This window comes from Protopterus annectens, chromosome 3.part0 (genome assembly GCF_019279795.1).
Source record: "Protopterus annectens isolate FY-2018-M chromosome 3.part0, PAN1.0, whole genome shotgun sequence".
Classification (NCBI taxonomy): domain Eukaryota; kingdom Metazoa; phylum Chordata; order Ceratodontiformes; family Protopteridae; genus Protopterus; species Protopterus annectens.
This window is the reverse complement of record NC_056731.1, coordinates 311,972,969-311,993,949: the sequence shown is the minus strand read 5'-3', so window position 1 is coordinate 311,993,949 and position 20,981 is coordinate 311,972,969.

Genomic DNA, 20,981 nt, shown 5'->3' with positions numbered 1-20,981 from the left:
ACTGAAATTTTACCTTCATAGAACCAAATTTTTCAATTAGGACTCATAATTTTTCATCTCCATTGCCCTTAACAAACTGGAATTTCTTGTATCCAAAGTCACTCTTTCAAGGTGATTTTTTAAATTCATTTTTTTATTTGTACTCAGTTCATAGTAGTCCCTTTCCATGCAAGCCAAAGTCTCATTCCATTTAAGATTGTTACCACTTCAACATCCTTCTTTAGGAATTCCTCAGTTGAAGAAATTTGTGCAGCAGCTACATGTACTATATCGCACACTTTTTTATGCACTACAAATTGGATACTATAGCCAGGGCTAGGACTTCCTTTGCAGCTACTGTCCTCAGGGGTCTCCTGTCATGATCCCACATAAGTGTTTTTGTAGCTTGTGATTCTGACCTATAAATCACATCAGATGGACAGAATGAATAGGATATGGTATTTATGTTACTATTATGGTGGATCCCTTTATTCACTTCCATCTGATATGAAAACCCTCCCTGCTTCCCTCTTCCAAATTATCACTTGGTAAGAACTGATGGGTACTTGCATCCTCTCCTATCTCTGCCTTTGTTTCCTCTTCCTTTTGGTGCAAACTTAACCTGAAGTAATCATGCATACCAGGGCATGATATGAAAAGAATTCTTAAAGGGGTTGAAGGCTGACATAGCCTGCTTTAGGCACCCACAAAAGCTGTGGCCAGGGAGGTCTCTGTGACTTACTGCTGGGAAAGGCCCCCAGCATCCAGACACAGGGAAAGGAATGCATGTACAGCTGTCATTGGCAGGCATCTACTTTTATTTTTTTTCTTGTTCAGAGCACAGCAACATCATGAAATGGAATGAGCATCACTAAAACTGCAATCTTTCAGGTCTCCACTCAAGAACGTGATTGGCTTGCAGCATTTTTCCCTCACCAGTAAAGAAATAAGTCTGTATGGAGCAGATGTCAGCAAAAGCTGTTAACTCTCAGGTCCACATGTTCCAAAAACTAGGACCTGATTAGTTGCAGCATTTGGCAAGGTCCTGTATTTGTAGGAAACACATTGCTTCAGTTTCTGCTTGAATTGTTTGTGTGTTTATTGTTGCCTTCAGAGTAGGATGCATTTCTTGGCAAGATACTTTTTGATAGTGCAAATTAAAATGTCTGTTTATCTGAAAGCTTGTGACTGGTGTATAACTACTGCTAATGGTATTTTATTTTTTTTATTTATTGTGCACTCAGAACAAGAAGTATTTCTTAAGAGTTAGCCTTTGTCTTTTTTTTATTTTTATTTTAATACAGAGGAACTGGCTCATGTTTCTTTCTTTCTTTCTTCTTTATAGTGTTTTTGCTTTTGCTGATTTTGTTAAAAAAACAGAGCCCAGCAATGCTTTAATGTGGTGTGTTGTTCCACAGGTAGAGAAATTTGGGTACTGGAGAAATTATTAAGTTATGCATAGAAAGGTACTTGCATTCAGTACAGGACAGTGGATATGCTCTGATCATCAAAACAAGAGCGGATAACCTAAGGTTGGTGAAGAATAGTTCTTAAGTATTTAAGTACTGCAGTGATGGTTGAACTTTCAGACTTTATCGGAAGAGTGAAAGTAAACAAGCAGTGAGTGATCATTCAGACATTCATTTCTGAGAGTTGTACAGAGTCATGGCAAGGCTGGTAAGGGAGATTCTTACTGACATTGGTGGGCTTACAATTAAGATGCCCATACATGCAAATCACAGCATGCCAAATGGCTAATTTAAATGCCAGATGCTTTTCTTTGCTGTTTTAGATGTGTTCTACCATGCAATGAAGCTTGATAGGTATATGGAACTGTATCTTGTGAACATTGTATTAGCTGTCTAATCATGAAGAGAAACATATTAATGCATTCTATGAATATTAACTAGCTGTAAGAGTTCAGCACGTTATTTTGGTAATAGACTGGAAATGATATTAAGCACTTTTGTATGCACAGACTGAATGGGTTTTGTTAGTGTAGTGTCTGTAATTCCATCATTGCCGTTGGTAGAAACAGTATGGGACAGAGATGTGCTATTGATCAATGTTCTCTAATACAGAGCAGTATGACTCTTACATGGAATTATGGTGCCCTTTTCCTGGTTTGTTCATGCGTCACATTAAGTCACTATAATTTGAAAGAAAGTTTCCCAAATCGAGAATTTATATGGGACCTGGCAGGCACTACATCCCACACTGTATAAATGAAATATGACATGGACTTAATGGTGGCCTCTGTCATAAAATCCACCTAGTTTAAAACTGGCTCTACACAGAAGTGTGCACAAAAGGTTACTGTGGCTTGTGAGTGTGTATTTGTGTGTGTGTGTGTGTGGGGGGGCTAGGGATGGTGCAATTATTATTTACTTTATTTTCCTCATAATCATACTTCAGAAGTGTGCACAGAAAGTCATTATAGCTTTTGTGGGGACTTGGAAGAATGTGTTCTTTTTTCTTTAACCTTCCTCACAAGCTTCAGAGGTGTGCACAAATGGACGCTACTTGCTACACCTTGTGTTGGGGCTGGGGACAGAGTGGTCATTTTTTTAGCTTTTCTCACAAACCTCAAACGTGAGCACAGAAAGTAACACTAGGTTATGCAGGGGTAGTATACTGTGTAGTAACAACAAGTTGTAGTATATTACTGTGATCATTATTGTTTCACTTTCCTTATAATCAAATATCAGGCAATTACACATGTGGCCTGTGGATAGGGGTAAGGAGGCATATTAATCTGATGTTGTCAATTTTTATTCTTTCCTCAACTGTTGGCTTCTGATCTGATCCTCGGATCCGACTCGGCTATTACTGTAGCTCGTGGCCACCAAAAAACTCTTGAGCTCCTTCCTTACCCATAATACACCAACCCCTAACATACCTCAGATCTCATTTGCCACTTTCATGAATAGATGTGATCATCTTGAACTCTCGAGAGATATTTCAGTTTACAATAAGTGTTTTATTCTTTATCTTTACAAAGTTATTAATAGTTATCCTCCCTTCTCTTTACACTTAGTGTAGTTCTGTATTACCATAGTTGGTATTGTTCATTTCTATTTTTTCTTTCCTTTACACTTTTTGTGTAATTCTCAGTACCTTTGTTGGTATCAGATTGGGTGATGGAGCACTTCCTGTGAAGACAGTCCAGGGCACATGGTCTCCTGAAGAGACCAATATGCAAATCAATGTCCTGGAAATGAGAGTGGTGCTCTTAGAGTTGCAGGCATTTTAAGACCTTCTCCCTTTCGGGACAATTGTGATACAGATAGACAACATGTCAGTAGTCTGGTACATAAAAAAACAAGGGGGAACTAGGTCTTATCACTTGTGTCAAGAAGCTCTCAAAATGTGGCAATGGGCGATCTCTTCCAACCACTTTCTGACAGCAATACACATTCCGGGAAGTCCAACGAGATAACAGACAAATTATGCAGGTCCATTCTACCACCTCATAAGTGGTCTCTCATCATGAAAGTGACAGAAATGATTTTCCATCAATGGGGCAGCCTTGCTGCGATCTTTTTGCTTCTCCCCTAAACAACAAGTGCAGCAGCTTTTTTGCCCTGATCCCCCTCCACCAGGGGAATCACTGAGGGATGCTCTACTCCATGATTGGCCCTCTGGTTTCCTTTATGCTTACCCACCAACTCCCCTAATTCCAAAATTTTGGCAGAAAGCTGCCCAGTTGAAGAGCACAGTCATCCTCATTGTACCTTATTCTTCCTCAACTCCCCACCACCAACCCCAATCATTTGCACAATCGATTTCTGGAAGAACAAGAGTTTATAAGGTCACCTCTGTCCTTCATATTGAGCTCCAGATATGGCTTCTTCTGTTATGAATTTTATAGTAGCACTTCCTACTTTATGTCAGACAGCAAACAACATCTGAGGTATTATAGGGATTGGTGCATTATGGGTAGGGGAGGACCTCAAGAGTTTTTTGGTGGCCACGAGTTAAAGTAATGGGCAAGATGGATCTGAGGATCTGATCCGAACCCAGAAGTTGAGGAAGACTGAAAATAGACATCACAGATGGAATGTTAAGGTGAGTACCTAACTTCTGTTTATATATGTCTGGCAGCGATAGTTGTAATGTGTTACTTTGTTCTGTTCTTTCACTTTTGTGCCAGCCTGAAATCAGATACATTCAGAAATGGTGGCTGTCTTTTCAGTTTAGGGGTGAGGAGGCATGCTGTTATATGTATGACAGCACCCACTTGAGATATACGATTTTGGTCATTTGTGCCTTCACTTTCAAACCAGTCTAACACCACAGTAATAATGTCTGTTTTTGGTAGGAGGGGTAGAGAGGCGAGCACTATTCCCATACAGGATTTATATAGCTTCAAAAATATTTGCCTTTTCAGTTTATTGTGAGATATTATTTTGTCACCATTTAATATTAAGACTTGTACACTACTTGTTTTCTTCCCTGACGAAAAAAATTAAGACCAAATTTTTTTCCTTACATGTGATTTTTTTTTTCAGACCATCAAAAGGTAGGAAAAATGCTGTAATGAGGGTGTGTTGAAAGGATGCAAGAAAAGTAAAGTCAAACTAACTTCTAGATACTTAAGTCTACTTAACGCTGAGAATGTGATAAGAGACCTTGGGACACAGGTGGACAGTAGTCTCTCCTTTGATAATCACATTGCCACAGTAGTCAGGAAATCCTTCTACGTGGCTTACCTCATCACAAAAGGTTTCAATTCCAGAAAAAAAGAGGTCATTGTTCCCCTCTACTCGTCACTCATTAGACCCATTATAGAGTACAATACCCCTTTTGGTATGTACCTCACAAGACATCTACAACAACTGGAAAGGCCACAGAAATACCTCACAAAGAGGATTACCTGCCTCAAACAGATGCCCTACGCAGACCGTCTCAAAAAACTCCAGCTTTACTCCGTCGCATATCGCCTACTCAGAGGCGATCTCTGCCTAACATACAAAGCTATGTCAAACCCTGAGCTGTTGGACATGCTCCACGTAAAGAAATCCCAATCCCTCCAAGCTACACGCTCTAGGGACCTAAACTTGTCACCACAATAAACAGAATATGCTGGAGGGATAGATTCCTGTCCCAGAGCCTTCCCATACTCTGGAACAAACTACCGATGTCAAACAGAGCTCCTCATTAGCAGTCTTCAAGAAAAATCTTGATGATTGGATGGGAAATAGGAAATTCACCCCGGGGATCACTTCTGTGGCTCTGCTCAACAAGGGCACAGGAAAATACTTTTCTTGGGTGGCGAAGGCCAGGGTACATTTTTGGCTAGGCTTATATAGGCCCTAGGGCCAATAGCCTAGTACCTACCTATGAACCTATGAACCTAAACAGGATTTTTTTCCTTTATCATTATTTTTACTTGGTCCATCATTTGATGAAGATGTTGTTAAAACTGTCTAAAATGCTCTCTGAGACCATATATATAAATAAATATATAAATGTGGGTTCGGGAAGACGAAGGCAGGACGTAAGAAAAGGAAGAAAATAGTAACTTGTATCGTGTGGAGAAGCCAGGATTGGGAGAGGTAGGCCGCTGGGAGGGGGGAACAGTTGCCATGGAACCTTTCTTCTAGGGTGCCGTTTCATCTGCGCCCTGTCTTGCACATAGGGTTGTTACAACGTAACATTGCTGCAACTAAATTCCAGTTACTCTGAATGTCCCTCTGTGGATGGGACAACTTGGTGTGGTAAACAGGTCTATTAACTGCAGCTCAGTCTGTGTGTAATACTACACAAACGTGGTAGCAACAATGTGATGCTTAGATGGAAATGTCTAGGGAGCCCCAACATGACACTTTCTGGGGGCCCCCAAAATGCTTAACACCAGACCAGAAGTCTGAAGTACCAGTCTTGCCGAGAGGGACCCAACAAGAGGCTCAAATACCCATAAGTAATATTGGATGGATGTAAATGAAGGACTCCAGCATTATGATAAGTACATAATTGCCATGTTTGTTTACCTTAATTTAGCTTTATCCCCCATGTCTACACTGAAGGAAAGGATCTTATATATTGAGCCTATGACATTAATTTGGTATAGAAAGTAGAATGCAGATGTCAGTCAATAACGATAGGCTGTTGACTTCATCTAAAGAAGCTGGATGGAGAAGAAATCAGTTTTTCATCAAGTAGTTTTATTAATTTTATACTTTTGATCACTGAGGAAGTGAACCTATCCATAAAAACATTTTCACCCATGTCCTAGAAAAACTGCTAATATTGTGTGACAAGCAGTCAAAACAGCAGGAAACACTTTAAAAAATGTTTTCAGGCATTTGTGGTCTTTTTATTATACTTTTATGTAATTAATTTTAAATATGTAGAAACATATTACTTTTTTAGCCTAACCATGGATGAACAGTTTAATAATGCACTTAGTAAGCATACCACTAGGTGCTCAAATGTAAGAAAGTTTTAGTTTGAAAAGGTTGTGGCAAACACCAGAGGAGATTGCTGGGATGAGAAATTAGAGTATTGTGAATTAATGTGGTAACTGAAGCTTGGTATTGATGGAAACCTAGGGATTAATAACAGGGTTTCCATCAGTAGCACCCTGGATTTAAGAGCAGCCAAACTTTAATTCATCATAGGCATGACAGCTGTTTGTATGAAGTTTTGAAAAAAAATCTCTTTTATTAAATTTCAGGGTTGTATTCCTTTGATGTGGGAGTCAGTTTTTAGCTGCATATATATTTTTAAGTTGTGTATTATTTTGGCTTATTGTTTGTACATACCGATGCTTTTACACATTTTTCTCTATTCTGATTGGATGCTTTGAGTTTTTAAAAGTAATATTTTTTACAGTATAACCAGATTTTGTAAAAGTCTGTTTATATATGGAAGTGCTTAATCTGATGATCATAAAATACATTTTGCTTCAGGTTTTGATTTCATGGAGTGACCTGCTTTTATCTACAATATTGTTATTTACTAGTTTTAAGTCCTGGTAACATTAATAATCTAAGGAACTCACAAGCCAGCAGAAGTTTCTGCAGTATTTATTTCTTTTATTGCCTCTGTTCTGTTTTCTCTTGAAACTTAATTTTAGCAAGATAGAAATGGACATAGTTAAAAACTTGTTATATTGTTTTATTTTACCAAACAGTAGACGAGGAAGAAAGGGGGATAATCTTTAGTATCTTCTTATCATGGCAACTGGATTCAGAAATAATGGAGTTTGCTGCTGACTACTTATAAAGAAGCTGAAAAGTTGAAGATGCCTTGTTCATAGATTCTGAACCAAGCTACACATGGATGGGAAGCTTGTTCCATAGTATGGCAGTCTCTGGGACACATATCTGTCTCTCCATCATGTTCTGTTTAAGTCACAGACAAAATTCAGGTCCCTAGACCTTCTAGTTCTGGTGCTCTTTGACTTATGAATATGCAGGAGATTCATAAGTGTGGGATTTACTTTTGCCTTATAAGCCAGACATAGATCACCCCTCAGCAATTTATAGAGAATAGAGGGAAAAGGCTTTAAGGCAATCTGCATAAGACAGGTTTGTTATGCCTTGTATTTTTTTGTAAGGAACCTCTGAGGTCGCTCTGGTTGCTTTACAGTATTTTACTGTATGTTTGGTCTGATAAGGGCAGAGTACATTGGGATAGTGACTTCTTTTGACCTTGATGCCGTACCCTTGCTTATAAGTTGGGCAACATAATAGGATTTTCTCACTACTGTGGTCATGTGGTTGTCAAAGGTAAGGCTACTGTCTATGTGTGTACCTAGATCCCTGCCCACTGGGTTGACTCTTAGGGGCATATTATCAACATTGGTAATTAGCCAGGTTAGTAGACTTCCAAATAGGTGCAATTACACATTTCTTAGCATTGAGTTTAAGACCATGGCTTTGTCACCATTTGTTAGTCCAAGATACATCTTCTTGAAGAATGCTAGTGTCTGCAGGGGAGTTAATAACCTCCAGCTTGCAATCATCTGCAAACTTAGTCGTGTGTGTGTGTGTGTGTGTGTGTGTGTGTGTGTGTGTGTGTGTGTGTGTGTGTGTGTGTGTGTGTGTGTGTGTGTCTGTGTGTGTGTATCTGGGGTAGGGTAATATTGATTAATACAAATATAAGCAAATATACACTAAGAAATGTTGGTGATCTATGTAGGAGGTCTCCATCATAGAATAATATCTAGTATATATCTAAAATCTAATAATTTATTTTATCTATTTATTTCAATTTTACCAGAAAAGTCCATCAGGGACAGAATCCCCCTTTCAGTGGATGCCCAGGGAGTAAAGCTCCAAATATGCGCGTTTATATCACGTTATCGAAAGATGAAAATAGCGAATGCTATTTCATCGGCCCCAAAACATCTAAACATGAAAATATTGAACATTCAGAACAGTGAATTCTTTCCCATGGAAAAAATTTGCTGCTCCGAAACACATACACACAACACAAGCACATCAAATAAACAGCAACCACACACATACACTTAAATTCCTACATCTAACGCTACACTAAACTAAACATACACTGCTATCTACCCACTTACCTTAACCCAAACCCTAATCCTAAGGTCCGTCACTATTGCACACACGCCTAAACCGCGCCCTAACCCTAACTCACTTAACCTGCCCCTAACACTAACGTACAAACAATCGCACACTTATCTGAACCCAACCCGTAACTTTTCACCACAGCGCTAAGAATAGCAAAGCCACAGAAACGGCCAACTGAATTCTTTCCCTAGGAAAGACTTCGCTGTTTTGCAGCTTTGCTATTCTTAGTATTCGCTGAATAGTGTTTGATATCAGAACATTCAAAGTTTTAATACTTTGATGTTCTGATGTAGACCCAAAAATGCAACACTCAATTTACAGTGGAACAAATATGCAGTTGTACACATATACAGATACATATGCATATAAAATATGCAGATGTAATAAAAGATTATTGAATGCTTGTTCATAAGGTAAGGAACATAATGGAATATTGCACAACAGTAAGTGATATTACGGTAGCAATTATTGGAAGCATGCATTAGCATGTAACATGATATATACTTAAGAGGTATGTGGGGTCTCTAGCTGGCGCTCTTTCTCTCACATATGCGCACGCACGTGCGCACACACACACACGCACTCTCACAGATTCATACATGTACATTTTTTTTTTTTTTTTTTTTTATTTTATGCTCACTGAATAGCAAAACTGCATTTCGCAAGTGTAACAAATGGTGGCCATTTTCTTATTTTCTGTCTGAGCTTCACCTTTGCTTAATATGCTGCTGTGGGGTGGTGAACTTTATTCTACTGTGGTTTGTCATACATTAGAGAATGGGTGAAACATATGCCTTCATCCTGTTGAAGAACAAACATTGTCCAGCAGGTAGTTAGTGTACATATAAAGCCTTGTAAAAACTAGCCTTGTTTGCTAGGAACAGATAAAACTTGATTAACATGTTGTCAACATGCAGAAAATGGGTCAGGATTCTATACCACTTAGGTTAGTGCCTAAACAGTTTTATATCTGCAGATAGCTATTTGCAAAAGTATTATATGTTATGGAAGTCAGCTGTGCTGCACAGTAAATGTCACAAAACATTTCTGTGTTGTAGTCTGCACTCAAGAGAAATGCGCAGCCCTGAGCTGTATGACCACAGCTGATTTATTTTAGCATTTGGCAAGCCATTCTCTGTCTGTTTTCAGAGCTTGCCAAGTGTCATTTGTGGTTTTCCTACACTTGTGTAAAGCAGAGAAGTTTAGACTCCATTTCTTTGCCCCAGTCTGGAATTCATTATCACATTTTGTATAGGAAGTCACTCAGTGCCATTTTGTTAGTATTACTGCAAGTGATTAAGAGTTTTGGAGTTTTCTTTTCTCCCACAGTTGTATGATTATGGATATGTACATAATTAAAAAGTCAGGGGAGTACACGATGTTTTTTATCGTGTGTTTCATTGAGATGAGGCACCAAGAGATTTATTTCATCTAACTGATGACTTTCATTTTGCTGAAACATAGGGTAAGGATATTGGAAATGTTGCTGATACTTGTTAATAGCCTCTTCATAATCTTCATTTAGGAAAGGATAGTCTGCAAAATCCTGCCGCCCTCCACATCCACAGATGAGAACAGATGAGAAAACGGTAGACATTTTGCAAAGTTCAGCCAACAAATCTTCCCACTGCCTTTTCGCCCGATTAGAGGTCTTTGTGGAGAGGAAACTCTCTTTATATTAATAACTAATGTTATTATTGTCCTTTAAGATGCATGCTGCAATTCCTACATATAACAATCAGACTTTGGTTAGGAAAGAGCAACAATAAAGAAATGTGTAGCTTATAGCAAAAATTAGCCATCCTGCAATTTTTACCCACAGGCGTTTCTTTAACTCTTATGACTCAGCATGGTTTGAGAGAAGTATTCAGATATACTTTTTCCTCTAGGTCCAAGAAGATCCTTAGGAAATTAGTGTAGTCAGATTTATTATAATTCTAGTGAGTGCCAAGATGATTGATGGATGAGTAAAAGTCATGTGGAACGTAACAATGTCCATTGATAAGAACAGATTGCTTGCAAGTTACTTGTTAACTTCCTAGTGGGCATTAAAGATTCTGGAAATTTTAAACCACAGACATATAGCACACTGACGTATTTGGGATCTATTACAGCTGTGCTGCTGTGGGTAGAAAATAAGATGGCTGAGGGAATGCTGTTGCATCATAGTAATACAAACATGGCATACTTGAAACTTAAATATTTGTAATTATAAAACAGAAAATCATCAGACGGTAGTAATATCTTGATCAGTGATATTGAAAACTTGTTTATTTTTACTTTTAAAAGATTTTTGAAAACATGAGCAGATCTATTATCTATTTATTGATTGCTATTAATTACAAAATTAGTTGAAGTATTTAAAAATATGTGTATATAGTTTCTTATCCACAACAATGTATTTATCTGGCACTTAAATATCTTGCTGAAGTAGAAGTCATCATTTTGGTGCTCTGATCAATATATTTTGTGTGCTTTAGTGTCTGGTAGTGTGTAAATGCAGACTAAATATTTCCTACTAGGTTCCTTTAATGTTGTGTAACCATAAAATGGGTTTAATGCTAATATATTCATTTAAACCAGGATATTGGTTGGCGTTCAATAAGATTTGCATTCTTAATTCCACTATGTCAAGGTTAAATTTAGTGATTTTACCTTGTGTACCTTTACCTTGTGTTCTTTAATCCTGTCCCGTAACAACCTACTGGTTTTCCCAACGTAAAAACTGTCACATGTTTGACATACTGCAATGTAAACCACATTGCGTGTAAAACAATTGATATGTTGGTGTATCCTTACATTTTGTCCATTAACTGTCACCATTTTGTCAATATTAATGACGTGTTTACATACGGAACACCTTCCACGTTTAAAATTTCCCAAAGGTTTATTAGAAAACTTCATTACGTTGGGAAAACCAGTAGGTTGTTACGGGACAGGATTAAAGAACACATATTAGACATTAAAAATAGGAAATCAACCAATGCCTTAGCAAGACATATAAATCAATTTAATAGTCACCAGTTTAAGTTTTTTGGAATATTCCATCAGGGTACTGACCCACAAGGTAAAATCACTAAATTTAACCTTGACATAGTGGAATTAAGAATGCAAATCTTATTGAATGCCAACCAATATCCTGGTTTAAATGAATATATTAGCATTAAACCCATTTTATGGTTACACAACATTAAAGGAACCTAGTAGGTATATTTAGTCCCATACATTCCCCACACATTCAATACACTTGAACACACCCACATAATGATTTTAGCATACAAGTATTTTAGTGACATTTTGTATATATATATTACGGCCAGTTTTTATCTTTACAAATACATATATTTTTAATGTTTTTAATATATATATTTTTATATATTTTTTAAAATTGTAAATTATAAGTTTATTTACAATTTTAATATATTCTAATATGTTAATACATATGTTTTTATATAGTTTGATACTTTAAGTCTTATTTAAATGCAATGGACGAGCTTTTTTATGTAATATTGCATTAGCATTTTTTACACAACACTCATAGCGTCATACATCATATACTTTGGAATTTTAGTACACATTTGGGTATCTGTTAGTTTATTGTTACATTACACTATATATATTATATAATACAATACATAAAATACATGAATTGAGATGTGCTTATTTTAAACAAGGGTTTTTTTATATACATACATTTTTTATATATACATTTAATTACATATATTTACATATATATGTTTTTTTCAATATATTAATGAATTAACACATTTTTGCAATATCCATACATATGTACATATATATACATTTTATAGTAAGGTTATGCATAACATTCATTGTTTTTATTTAGTATTGTTAAGTGTGTTTATGTTTTTAAACTGTGTTTTTCAACCTTGGTTTCATTTTTAAGGCTGATTATTTATTTGCCTTATTACATAATTAAGTGACTTAATGGATTAATTAATGTAATTAAAGTGAATATATAAGGATTCAGTTTTGGATGCTACATTGTTCTGAAGAAGTCCGAGGAGTCGGACGAAACCTAGGTCGACGCATTGTGTTTTGTACTAATTAAAGATAGTCATCGTACCTTCAGTATCTTGGAGCGTTTATTGGCCTTACAGTATTATACTAGTTTTTGTGGATTGTTGACATCATATTTTGTGGATACAGCACTTCTGCCTTGATTTGTGCCTTTTCTCCTCCAGTAACTTGTTTTGGTGACGTTTGGCTCCTGGTGCAGTTTCGATTTCTGTGTTGTAGTCTGCACTCAAGAGAAGTGCGCAGTTCTGAGCTGTATGACCACAGCTGATTTATTTTAGCATTTGGCAAGCCATTCTCTGTCTGTTTGCAGAGCTTGCCAAGTGTCATTTGTGGTTTTCCTACACTTGTGTAAAGCAGAGAAGTTTAGACTCCATTTCTTTGCCCCAGTCTGGAATTCATTATCACATTTTGTATAGGAAGTCACTCAGTGCCATTTTGTTAGTATACTGGAAGTGATTAAGAGTTTTGGAGCTTTTCTTCTCTCCCACAGTCGTATGATTATGGATAGGTACATAATTAAAAAGTCAGGGGAGTACACAGTGTTTTTTATCGTGTGTTTCATTGAGATGAGGCACCAAGAGATTTATTTCATCTAACTGATGACTTTAATTTTGCTGAAACATAGGGTAAGGATATTGGAAATGTTGCTGATACTTGTTAATAGCCTGTTCATAATCTTCATTTAGGAAAGGATAGTCTGCAAAATCCTGCCGCCCTCCACATCCACAGATGAGAACAGATGAGAAAACGGTAGACATTTTGCAAAGTTCAGCCAACAAATCTTCCCACTGCCTTTTCGCCCGATTAGAGGTCTTTGTGGAGAGGAAACTCTCTTTATATTAATAACTAATGTTATTATTGTCCTTTAAGATGCATGCTGCAATTCCTACATATAACAATCAGACTTTGGTTAGGAAAGAGCAACAATAAAGAAATGTGTAGCTTATAGCAAAAATTAGCCATCCTGCAATTTTTACCCACAGGTGTTTCTTTAACTCTTATGACTCAGCATGGTTTGAGAGAAGTATTCAGATATACCTTTTCCTCTAGGTCCAAGAAGATCCTTAGGAAATGAGTGTAGTCATATTTATTATAATTCTAGTGAGTGCCAAGATGATTGATGGATGACTGCCCAGACGATGAGTAAAAGTCATGTGGAACGTAACAATGTCCATTGATAAGAACAGATTGCTTGCAAGTTACTTGTTAACTTCCTAGTGGGCATTAAAGATTCTGGAAATTTTAAACCACAGACATATAGCACACTGACGTATTTGGGATTTATTACAGCTGTGCTGCTGTGGGTAGAAAATAAGATGGCTGAGGGAATGCTGTTGCATCATAGTAATACAAACATGGCATACTTGAAACTTAAATATTTGTAATTATAAAACAGAAGGTTTTTCTAGATGATAGTTTTACTGCAGCAGTAGGCAACTCCCAGCACCAGTACCAAAGAACACAATTCAAGTGCCATTTTACTTGGCACTCCAATAGGAATCATCAGACGGTAGTAATATCTTGATCAGTGATATTGAAAACTTTTTTTTTGTTTATTTTTACTTTTCTGAAAAGATTTTTTTGAAAACATGAGCAGATCTATTATCTATTTATTGATTGCTATTAATTACAAAATTAGTTGAAGTATTTAAAAATATGTGTATATCCAAGTTTCTTATCCACAACAATGTATTTATCTGGCACTTAAATATCTTGCTGAAGTAGAAGTCATCATTTTTGGTGCTCTGATCAATATATTTTGTGTGCTTTAGTGTCTCTTTTCCACCTCAGTAGTGTGTAAATGCAGACAAAACATTTCCTTAAGCATCTCAACCTTCACCAGTCACTTACTCAACATCCACTTCAATTACTTACACCACTCCCACTCCCAGACAACACATATTTGATTGACACATCTCCACCCTTCACCCAACCAACCAAAGAACCATATTACCTCATTCACCTAAATCACCTAACTACCATCACCACAGCATCTCTACCATACAATCATGCTATCATGCTAACAACACTATCATCCCTGTCACTAGCACTCATATCACTAGCTTTTATCACATCCATGCAAACAAACTTATCTCTACACAGTAACACATATCACATAACACACATTTCCTCACCCTCACAAACTCACACAAACGTCTTCATCTGCCCTACAATTCTAAATCTTATTACTACACCTTATTCACACAACATTATGATACCAAGACATAACTCTAGAAAAAACACATATAGACCCAACCCACAAACAACAAACATTACAAAGCACATACTGTCATTCATACAGAAACTACTAAGCTCTGGTGATATACACCCTAATCCAGGTCCTCTCACAATCAAACAGATATCTGACCTGCTGATTCTTAATATAAACATAAGAAGTATCACCAACAAAATATCTGAACTGCATGCATTTATAGCCCACTACACTCCTGACATACTGACAATCACAGAAACATGGCTGAACCACAGCATCCAAGATGAAGACTTCCTCCCCCCAGGTTATAATACCTTAAGATCGGATAGAGTAAGCAGGAAAGGAGGTGGGGTAGCCATTCTCTTCAAAAACACCCTGAACCTCCAACTCCTCCACACCACACCACCCAAATTACAAAATGCCGAAACCCTGTTTACTATCCTTTCCATAAATAACACAAAGAAAATCAATATTCTGTGCTGCTATATACCCCCAGGTAACAACTCTCTCATAATAGAAGAAATCCTACACTGGACAAAAGATAGCCTACCACAAGAAACTATCCTATTAGGTGACCTAAACACCAACTGGACAGGTTGTGATTCCAACAACCCCACTAAGCATATTAATCTATATTGGTTCTCTCAACTCATTGAACAGCTCACTAGAATAGACAAAAATAAAAAAAAAAAGAATCTATTCTTGATTGGACTCTAACCAACTACCCCAAGCAAAACTATCACATAGGTTGCCTCCCAGATGGTCTCAGTGACTATCTCCCCACTTTCTTACTATGCAAATACTCCAACCTACCCAAACCTATTGTTTATAAACTAATACCAGATGACCACAACCTTACCCCACATTACCTCAATACTGTTCTCAGCCACTGCAACTGGGAACCACTACGAACCCTAGGATTAGACCAGGCAGTAGACTACTTTAATACTACATTTTTTTAATGTTCTTAACAGACTTGCCCCCAGCAGGAAAATTACAGTGAAAGCTAGCTATGCACCCTGGCTAAGTAGGGACACTAGAGCCTTACTAAAAGCCAGAGATAAAGCCTGGAAAATCTGGAAGAGTGAAAACACCACCAGCTCCAAGCAAAACAATCAACAGCTTAGAAATCAGGCCAAGGCTGAAACCAAACAAAATAAACAAAACTACTTCCTCAGTGTCCAAAACAAATACTCAATAAATGCACAAAAATTCTGTCATTCTATTAACTCCTTACTAAAACCAGGCAAAACCACTACTCCAACTCCAAACTCTATAGATAGTACTTTAGACATAGTCACTCAATTTAATCACCACTTCACAAAATCCATCCTAGCCCTCTCCAGTCAGTTAACCAGTCATAGCCCATCACAGACCCAATCCAATCTATCTGAAATGTCTCCCTTCTTTACTCTATCACCTATCCCCACCTCTACAATTAAGAAACTCCTTCTAAAACTTAAACCCACCACCCTTGCAGCCGATAACATATCTGCTGCCTACCTAAAAATGGCCAATGACCCTATGTCATACCCCATCTGCATCCTAATCAACCGCTCCATACAGGAAATCTATATTTCCAAACTTTGGAAAGTATCTTATATCATTCCTCTTCATAAAGGGGGTAACTCCTATGACTTCTCAAACTACCGACCTATTGCCATCCTATCTAAAATTCTAGAGAAATACATCCACTTGCAAGTCATGAAATTCTTGAACACACACATCAGCTCCTCTCTACCAGACAACATGGCTTCCACCCACATCACAGCACAACCACTGCTCTTCTTTTCTTCTCTAATCTAGTTAACCTCCACAAGAACAACAACAAATATACATCTGCCATTTCTTTGGACCTCTCAAAGGCATTCAACATGGTCTCTCACTCCATCCTGCTAGATTGTCTAACCTCACTATCTTTCACGCCATCTACCATAGCCTGGTTCAGAAGCTACCTATCTGACAGGCAACAATCTGTCCAATGGCAAGGAACACTATCCCCTCAACTTCCAACTACCATAGGAGTCCCACAAGGCTCTATACTGGGCCCACTTCTCTTTTCTATTTTCACAAACAATCTAATAGCTCAACCCAGCATGCCACACTAATTCAATATGCAGATGATTCAACCCTGATCTGCACTGCCTCATCTCCCACCATTCTACAGCAACTTACTCAGCAAACCTTTAACTCTGTAGAAAAACTGATCTCAGGTATCCAACTAATCCTAAACCCCAAGAAGACAAAACTACTACTACTTACCCCTAACAAATCAAAAGCTCCACTCTCCTTCTCCATCACATCTACAGACAGCACTACTATCTCCCCTTCTAACCACATCAAACTTCTGGGTATGGAAATTGACAATAATCTTCACTTTGATATCCACATCTCCCATACCATAAAATTGGTTCACAAAAAAACGGGCTCACCTTATAAGCACAAAAACTTTCTCTCACATCAAGCAAGAGTCACCCTTGCCCAGAGTCACCTCCTCTTCACACTACTGTATGCAGCACCTATTTTCACCCATATTAGAAAGCCTGACCTAGATAAACTAGAATCATGTTAGAATAAGACAGCCAAGTTTGATACAAACTCCACTTACAAAATACATCACTGTGCTGCACTAAAAGAACTAAAATGGCTTGAGTTACCTCAACTACTTAACTACCACCAGCTAGTTACTGCTTATAACATCCTCAAGAACACTGAAAAAAAAAACATCAATATCCAATCTTCTTACCCACTACACTGCAAATCATCATCTCTGATCTAGCGAAAAATCTCTCCTCTGCATCACCAGGGCAAACAATACCGCAGAGAAAGCACTCTTTTCCCACACCGTTGCTTCAAACTGGAACTCCTTTCTCCATTCTCTGACCACTGCCTCTACCACCCCACAATTCAAAAACTCCCTCAAATCACATCTACTTGATACCTGGTTATGCCCTTGTATCACTTAACTTACCCTCACTCTTCCATCTCCCCCTTCTCTTTCCAACTTCCTGACTACTCACTTTAACCCTCTACAGTTCAAAACCCAGCCAGTTCCTCTGGCTATTAGTTGCTACTACTCTTGCAGGGCTTCAGCTCCTCTCCTTTGTCACAACATTATACACCTGCATGTTAAATGTAAATTTCTGACTGTTTTCTGCTGGAAATGCCTAACTTCATCCAATATGTGATACATAATTTCAGTGTGTGTATGGTTAAATGTCTACTCCACATTGTATTTTATACATGATCATTGCACAGCACTGTATAAATTATTTTTAATTCTATTATATTGTCTCTTTTTGTTGTACCAATGGTCGGAGCTTTTCTCCCAGGGCCTCCGCTATAAATGGACCTGGTCCAGTCGGAATTTCCCGGTTAACAAATGCAAAATAAATAAAAATAAAATAAATAAATAAATAAAAAATATTTGATAAAAAATGAAAACAAAGAAAAAACAAAAGTACATTTTCTACTTCGAAATGCTTTATTGCTACAGGTGAGCAGAAGTGTCTGCCAGGTGGGCTTGGCAAATTTGTACTCAGTATGTGAAGGCAACAGATCCCAACAAAAATAATCTGATACAGATTTGCCCAAATTGTGCACTGCATTACTGATTAAAAAAAGCATGCCCATTAGATACATTGTTTCTAGTTGTCCATGACACTTTTAAAGTATTATATTACTGCTGATTTAGTGTTTCTTGTTTACAAAATCCTTGCATTTTATTGCATGATAAAAAGAATGAATTTCAATACTAGCACTTAGCAAGCTAAGAGACTTATTTTCTCAAAAGAGGAAAGGCCATACAGTGATGCATACAGAGCGAAACATGAAATGCTCTAGCAAAGCTGAGAAACAGCGGTACAAAGATAGTTAGAAACTTCCCATGCATCACAGGATACAAAAAACAAATCCTTATAAACTGTTTTAGAGCTGCTTGCTTTAGAATGCTCAGTGACACACACACACACACACACACACACACACACACACACACACACACACACACACACACACACACACACACACACACACACACACACACACACACACACACACACACACACACACACACACACACACACACACACACACACACACACACACATCTTTTGTAATGCTTGTAGGGATAAAGTCCAGAATAATTAGGAGCAAAGAACTAAAACTGGGGCACTTTTTAAACATTGATACTATTATCTTCAAAAGTTGATGGGTTATAAAAGTTGTACTATCTGACATCTTCTGAAGAGCAGGAAGCCTGTCACTTTAACATAGGGTAATATTTTTAACTGTAATATGTATTCATCTGTCACAGAAAGCACAAATTTAGGAGTGGCAGAGAAAGTTACATTATTCAGAGACACCACTGCATGTCAAGAACCAAACAAAAGGTTTGCAATGTTGCTGGTGGGGATCCATTAAACGATATTTTCATGTTTCAGTAAGTTATTGGCTGTCTATTTCCATTCACCAAGGAGCACTCCTATCCTGCTCCACCACCATCATCATTATTACAGGATCCAGGTGACTTTAGATTTGGCTTTGTGATAAGTGTAGCATCGCTGGAGATGGGGAAACTATTATCATCAGTCTCATTAATATTATTATTTCAGTCTTATATAACTAATACAATGGTGCTGTACCCCAGAAAATAGATAAAAAGAAATATCATGAGGAGATGGAAGTAAAGCAGAAGACCTGCAAAAAAAAAATAAGTATTATTGGGAAAAAATAAAGAAAATAAATAATTTCCAAGTATTCAGCCAAATAACTATCGTTCATTAAAGGTACATGAGGTCTGCATAACTCAGTCCAGGCATATACTTGCACATTTTAAGGAATCCAGCAAGTGTTCTTTAATGAAATAAGGCAGTAGATGGGCACAGCACTGAGATATTCTTCTTACAGCTCATTGGTCTGTGGTTCAATCCTGGTACCTGGTTCCTTTTTTCCTCATGTCATTCTCATATATAAGTGTTTTTTGTAAAGCTAAACCAGTGTCCTCCCAAAAAATGCTTTTGCTGTTCTGGTCTTGGTTATGGCTGAAAAGGGTCAATGGGCAATCCCATTAAAAAAAAGTATGTAAATCATGTAAATCATATATTGTGCAATGGATAGCTAATTAATTGTCTAACAGAACCCATGTGGTTAGAGTAACAGGTCCCACTTCTGAAAGCAAAGTAGTTACCAGTGGCATACCACAGGACTCAGGTTTGGGCCCTCTCCAATTTGGCATACATTTCTCAGACCTTAAGGGCAACACTTCTGGCCAATGGTAACTAAGTTTGTAGAGGACTATAAACTGGGTGTTGTTATTCAACTTACAATTGCTCCAACATGACTTAGACCAGGTTAACTACTGATGCAAGGACAATGGTCTCTAATTAAATATAAAAAAGTTCCATAGTTCATTTTGGTAAACAAAGCAGCTTCAGTTACCATACAGGAGATGCATCCCTCCAATCAGACATTGTTGTAAGAGATCAGGGTGCTCCTCATCATTTGACCATCATCCATAGTAGTTTGGAAAGCCTTTTATCTGGCCCATCTAATTTCCAAAGGCATCTCCACTAGATCCACAGAAGTCTTAACTTCCCTTTACTCTCATCTTATCAGACCCATTATTGACTATAATACACCTTTTGGCATGTATTTATTTAAACATATCACACAACTTGAAAGATATCAGAGATTCATAACTAAAAAGATCAATGGCTTCACAAATCTTAGTTACCAGGAGAGACTGGCAGACCTTTCTCTGCACTTAGTCTCTTACAGACTCCTCCATAGAGATCTATGCCTAGCCTTTTGTGCCATGAAAGATCCAACCCTATCTGATGTCCCATTCCTTTGCAGAACTAATGATACATCAAATACTTGGTTAAAGGAACTAAATCCTCATCAGCAGATAAATAAGATGTGTTGGCATGATAGTTTCATACCCCCATCCCAATCTATCCCTCACCTTTGGAACAAGCACATCAAACAGAGTAGGACCTTTGCCACCTTCACAGTAAACTTAGATAACTGGATGGGCAGCATCAGATTCTCTCCTGGGTTATCTTGTCTTGCCCTCCTTACAGCTAGAGGGAAATTTTGAATATTTATTTTTTGGCAAGGCTTCTAGCACTTCCAATGAGCCATGCACTTATGAAATGCACTAAACTTAGAGATTGGCATGGAACATTTCCAATTATACCATG